This window comes from Nothobranchius furzeri, chromosome 2 (genome assembly GCF_043380555.1).
Source record: "Nothobranchius furzeri strain GRZ-AD chromosome 2, NfurGRZ-RIMD1, whole genome shotgun sequence".
NCBI classification, from domain to species: Eukaryota; Metazoa; Chordata; class Actinopteri; order Cyprinodontiformes; family Nothobranchiidae; genus Nothobranchius; species Nothobranchius furzeri.
Window position 1 is genome coordinate 58,465,788 of NC_091742.1, and position 6,591 is coordinate 58,472,378.

Sequence of the window (6,591 nt, forward strand, 5' to 3'; positions counted from 1 at the left end):
CACCTGGTTGTTTCAGCTGTGGGTCATTCTTAACACTCTGGTTTGTTATGGTAGTTTTCTCTAAAGCCTGAGTCATGCTTCTGCGTCAGCTCCACAAGGGACAGACACGCACAAATTGACTGAAGCGTTTTGCTCTCATACTTCCCCATTTGCTGAAGGGGTGTTGCAAAACAATTCCCCGCCATGACAACAGAGAGCGTAGCGTAGGTAGCGGTACAGTGACGTTACTACTTCTGTGGAAATCACTTCTGCGGTATGAAAAATGGCAAGCAACACAAGAAAGAGAAGTTTGATCGAGCTGGAACTGTGTGATCTAGACAAAGAAATGCTAATCTTGCTGAAATACCATCGAGTGCAAAAAAGGAGGCAGCGGTGTCGGTGGGATGTCCGACCGCCAAACCGGTCTTTGATCGGACGTGATCTCAGGTTTCTGGACCGATCAACCACAAGCATGCGTTCGCCGTCTCGTTCGACGGATGTTAAGAACAGTGGGCTCGACTTGGTATGTACTTGCGTGCCTGCGGGGGGCCTACGCAAGGACAGATAATGGTGTTGCGTGTCTCTGCACTGATGCAGTCATCGCAGAAGCATGACTCAGGCTGAAGGCTGCAAGGGGTGAATTGTCAGACTGTAGGGCCTCCCAAAGTTACACAAAACCACATGACTTCAGTCTTATCATAACTCCTTAGTTTTATCCTCGTTATATAATTGAGCATTTTCTTAACGTTTTTAATTATGTTCAACATCTGACGCGTATTGTGCCGTGTTTACTGTTGTAAATGTGTTATATAAATAAACTTGACCTTGACCTTTACAGAATTCTGAGCCATCCGTTTCTAATGCCAGTAAAACAATACAACAGAGGCTGAGGATGCCTTTATTTGGGATGCAGATCTTACAATCAACCGTGTAAAGGTGAAGAATATTGAGAACCACTTACATTCATGAAAAAAATAGTCAAATTACCACAGTTCTTTTCTTTCATTTGTCATTTTTTTTCCAGGTTTTGATCCTCCGCACAAATGTACTTGATATACTCAGTATTTGCTTGAGCAATCAGATCTCAGTTCCACTAACTTGTTCCTTTTAGTGGATCTCACCCTTCAATCTGTGTAAAACCATGAGATCATTCTTCTTTTTGGTTCTGGACTTCACAGTTTGATGACATGTCCACAGTGAATGTCATCATCACTGCCCATTTAACCCAAATATAACCCCCCTGGAAGTGATCTCATCTGTGAATTTCATTAGTTTTCACATTTTCTTGAAAAATGTTCTGGTTTTACATTAATTCAGAGAAATAAAGACAACCTGCACAGTTTGAATTTGCTCGTATTAAAACTATTCTCATCACAGTGTTGCAATATTTACTGCAGATCCTGCTAAATTTAAATTTTATGAATAATTCCAAACCAGAATCCTAATCTCAGAAAAACTCAAACGCAGAGAACTAGTTTGTCCTTAAGACTAATGAGCTAATGGCTCCTCTAAATGGAGCTAAAACAAAAATGTATCCAAGTCGTCTTAAAAATTAATTATTAGCTTTTAGAAACTCCAGTAAAATTGACGATTGAAGACATTTGAAGAGGTCACCGATAATCAAAATCAGAATCAGATTTATTGCCATGTAGGCGAGAGGCTCATCTACTAGGAATTTGTTTCGGTGGCAGGGTGCTAACCATCGACATATGTACTGGACAATTCGTTTCCATAGACTCCAATAATAAGTTTTTAAGCCAAAATGGGAGGTTCCCACCACCGCCATTTTGACCATGTCACAAGTTCCGTTAAGCCCAGACAATTCCACAAAAGGGAAAAGAGGTGGAGCTGAGGGTGGGGCTGTAAGGCTGGGCTCAAATGACGACACCCACCGAACTGAAGCGACAAGCTAATCCAAAGCTAACACGGAGGTGGGAGCTAAGCTAATGGAGGTAGCTACGTAGCTACAACTGGAGTTAAATGTGCACAACACCAGAGCTTCTGAGTTGCAGATACGCCGGGTTGACCGCTGGGTAAAACCGGGTGGTACACAGAGATCTCCAGAGAGCTCCACAAGCCGGCAGCCGCGCGGAAGACAGGCGCCGCTGCGATCAGAGATACGCCGGGCTGACCGCTGGGTAAAACCGGGTGGTACACAGAGATCTTCCGAGAGCTCCACAAGCCGGCAGCCGCGCGGAAGACAGGCGCCGCCGCGATCAGAGATGCGCTGAGCTGCCGCTGAGGGGAGGGAGTTCATACCGATAGTCGGAGCCCAGCTCCACCAACATGTTATATTTCAACCCATTGTCAAAAATGCAGCGTTATGTTAAATGCGCTGGGTTTTACCCTATTACTTTTAAAATTCATGGTTAAACAGGTCCTGTTGGCTTCATCAGAACGTGATCTTCAGCTTTCGCTGGAGCGGTTTGCAGCCGAGTGTGAAGCAGCTGTGATGAGAATCACCTCCTCTAAATCTGAGACCATGGTCTTGAGTCAGAAAAGGGTAGAATGCCTTCTCCAGGTCAGGGAGGAGGTCCTGCCCCAAGTGGAGGAGTTTAAGTATCTCGGGGTCTTGTTCATGAGTGAGGGAAAGCTGGAGCCTGAGATCGATAGGTGGATTGGTGCTGCATCTGCAGTGATGCGGGCGTTGTACCGGTCTGTCGTGGTGAAGAGAGAGCTGAGTCAGAAGGTGAAGCTCTCGATTTACCGGTCGATCTACGTTCCTACCCTCACCTATGGTCATGAGCTTTGGGTAGTGACCGAAAGAACGAGATCGCGGGTACAAGCGGCCGAAATGAGTTTTCTCCGAAGAGTGGCTGGGCTCTCCCTTAGAGATAGGGTGAGAAGCTCGGTCATCCGGGAGGGGCTCGGAGTAGACCCGCTGCTCCTCCACATCGAGAGGAGCCAGTTGAGGTGGCAAGGGCAGGATGCCTCCTGGACGCCTCCCTGGTGAGGTTTTCCAGGCATGTCCAACCGGGAGGAGACCTAAAGGTAGACCCAGGACATGGTGGAGGGATTATGTCTCTCACGTGGCCAGGGAAAGCCTTGGGATTCCCTCGGAGGAGCTGGTCCAAGTGGATAGGCAGAGGGAAGTCTGGGCCTCTCGCCTTAGGCTGGTGCCCCCGCGACCAGACTCCGGATAAGCAGATGAAAATGGATGGATGGGTTAAACAGTACATGTTAAAATCTAAGCTAAGCTCGGCAGTGACCTAAAATACATAAATAAAATTTTACTTACAAAAAAAATGAAGTGGAGACTTCTTGGACGCTCTATTAGTGCAATTAATACCACAGCAATTCATTTTGTCCAACAATTGCACAAATAATATCCAAAAAGAATACACAAACGCTACAACTAATGGTCTACGTTGAGAGACCGAAAATCACAGAACAGTTTTCAGGCCAGATCGAGGCTCTACTGAGGCCTTTCCCCGGAGCTAGCTCTGCGGTCTTGTGGGTCTGATGCTCATTAACTATTCAGGATTTTAGGCATTTAATACACTTAAACAGAAGAGTGAGAAAAAAATCACCCCCGTCAGAGTTGTCATGAGTGTAAACTAGATCATTTAAACCAAAAACGTTTTGGTACCAGGCTGTAAACATGTTTATTTCTGCTGTGAAATTGGTATTTTTAACATGGGAGTCTATGATGATTTGCTCGCTTCTGACACCAGCCCCTAGTGGATGAGGGTGGAACTGCAATTCTTTCACTTCTGTGTTGGCTTCAATTTCATACCAGTATTATGAGGGCTTGATGCAAACATACATTCAGGTCAAAGTCAGGTCAGGCAATATTTACATTAGGATACATCAAATAATCAGAAAAGAAACATAGCCAGCAATAAAAAAAGTAGGAATGTGGGTGACCGGGGCTTTCTGTGTGTTTTGGCCATTCATCGATTGTTCAGGAGCATTACAGCAGAGGGGAAGAAGCTGTTTTTGTGGCGTGAGTTTCTAGTCTGTAAGGATCTGAACTTCCTCCCTGAAGGTAGGGTTTCAAACAGTCCATGACCAGGGTGAGAGGGGTCAGCTGTTTTCTGACCTGCACATTTCAGAACCCTGGAGTTGTACAGGTCAAAAGAAGAAGAAGAAGAAAAAAATATATTATTTCTATAGCGCCTCTCAAGATAAAAATCACGAGGCGCTTCACAAAAACAAAAAATGTGAAAATATAAAAAATAATCTAGAAAATGATTAAAATATATTTAAAATGAGCAAAAATAGACAATTGTGATAAAAATGTTAAGAAAGAGAGAGAGTGAATAGGAAAGAGGGATATCAGTGGATCCTGAGGAAGGTGGAATAGGCGGGGAGAGCAGAATAAAGAGAGAGTGGTGATGAAGGTCATACAAAAGCATGAACAAGTGAGTCTTCAGCTGCTTTTTGAAGGAGACCACTGAGTCCACTGATCTCAGGCTCAGGGGGAGAGAGGTCCAGAGTCTGGGGGCCACAGCAGCAAATGATCTGTCACCTTTGGTCTTTAGCCTGGTGCTGCACAACCAGTAGGCTTTGATCACTGGACCTCAGGGACCTGCTGGGGGTGTAGGGACTAAGAAGATCACCAATGTAAGATGGTGCTTGTCCATGTAAGGCCCTATAGACCAGAACCAGGATCTTGAAATGAACCCTGAAGTTGACTGGCAGCCAGTGAAGCTGGAGGAGAAGCGGGGTGATGTGGGTGTGTTTGGAGGACTTGGTCAGAAGCCGAGCACAGGCATTCTGAACCACCTGTAGACGGTTCAGGGAGGTTCTGCTCAGACACGTGAAAAGAGAGTTACAGTAGTCTAAGCGTGAGAAGATGAAGGTGTGGAGAACTGTCTCAAGTTCAGAGCAAGACAGAATGGGACTCAGCTTAGCAATGTTCCTGAGATGGAAGAAGGAAGAGCGAACAAGAGAACTGACAAGAGAATCCAGGATGAGAGCTGGGTCAAAGGTCACGCCAAGATTCCTGACGGAAGGTTTGGTGTGAGAAGTAAGCTGACCAAGAGAGTCTCTGACTTTGGGAACAATGCTTGTCTGGGGCACAGATGAGGATCTCAGACTTATCTTCATTCAGCTGTAAAAAGCTCCCAGCCATCCAGGTTTTGATAGAGTCTAAGCAGGTGTGTAACAGCTGAAGCTTAGACGTCTCATGGGGCTTAAAGGAGATGTACAGCTGGATGTCATCTGCACAAAGATGGTAGGAGATTCCTTTGAAGGAGCTCAGGATGTGCTGAAGAGGAAGCAGATAGAGGAGGGAGAGCAGAGTCCTCAGCACAGAACCTTGTGGGACACCATGGGTAAGAGAGGTGGTGGAGGACCTAAACTTGGAGACGGCCACAGAAAAGGAGCGCTCAGAGAGATAAGAGGAGAACCACTCCAGAGCAGATCCTGATAGGTCTACCCAGTCTCTCAGCCTCTCCTGTAGCAGGTGATGGTCAACAGTGTCAAAGGCTGCAGTCAGGTCCAGCAGGACCAGAACAGAACAGCCCCCTGCATCACTGTGAGTCAGAAGGTCATTAGAGACCCTAAGAAGAGCTGTTTCAGAAGAATGAGCTCTATGAAAACCTGACTGTAAGCAATCATAGATGTTATGTTCATCAAGAGCAGCTGTGAGTTGTTTAGCCACAACCTTTTCCAAGATGTTGGAGATGAACGGAAGTTTAGAGATGGGTCTGAAGCTGCTATGGAGAGAGGGGTCGAGACTCATTTTTTAAGAAGCGGGTGGATTACAGCGTTCTTAAAGTAAGCAGGGACCTGACCAGAGACCAGAGAAGCATAGAGAGCACACTGGGACCGATGGACTGAAAAGCACTTTTAAACAAAGATGAGGGTAAGATGTGGAGGGGGCATGCAGAGGTCTTGATAGAGTTAACTAGTTTGGTTAACTCAGGCAAAGAAACAGGAGCAAAGCTATCTAGGATGATGGGCCTGGTTGGAGTCGGGAGAGGCAGCGATAAGGCTGAAGGAGAGATGCTAGATCTAACCTTATTGACTTTGTCCACAAAGAAAGACAGAAAGTTCTCACAGTCTGCAACAGAGTGGATGGAGGCTGTAGGAGAGGCAGGAGAGACAATGCTGCTGACGGTGTTAAAGAGCACCTTGGGGTTCCCTTTGCTCTGGGACACCAGGTGACACCAGTGATCTTTGGTTTTTTTAGGGACTGGGACAATAATCAGAATCAGAATCAGAATCAGAAAAGGTTTATTGCCATTGTCAGTGAACAAGCAGTTCACAAACTAGGAACTTGCTTCGGTACTAATGTGCTACATATAACATGAATAATAAATTTCAAAAATAGAATAAGTAGAATAAAATATAATAAAACTAGCATAAAACATTCAGCTATAAAAAAAGGCAGGTAATGGTAATATGGCCGATAACGTGACGTTATGTCAAGTACAGCAGACGAACATGGTTGTGTATTTATAAGCTGTTCACAAGTCTAACGGCAGATGGAAAGAAGCTGTTCTTATGGCGGGAGGTTCTGGTCTGGATGGACCGTAACCTCCTGCCTGAGGGAAGCGGCTCGAAAAGTCTGTGACCCGGGTGAGAAGGGTCAGCTGCTATCCGGCCTACACGCCCCCGAGTTCTGGAGACGTACAGGTCCTGGAGAGATGGAAGACTGCAGCC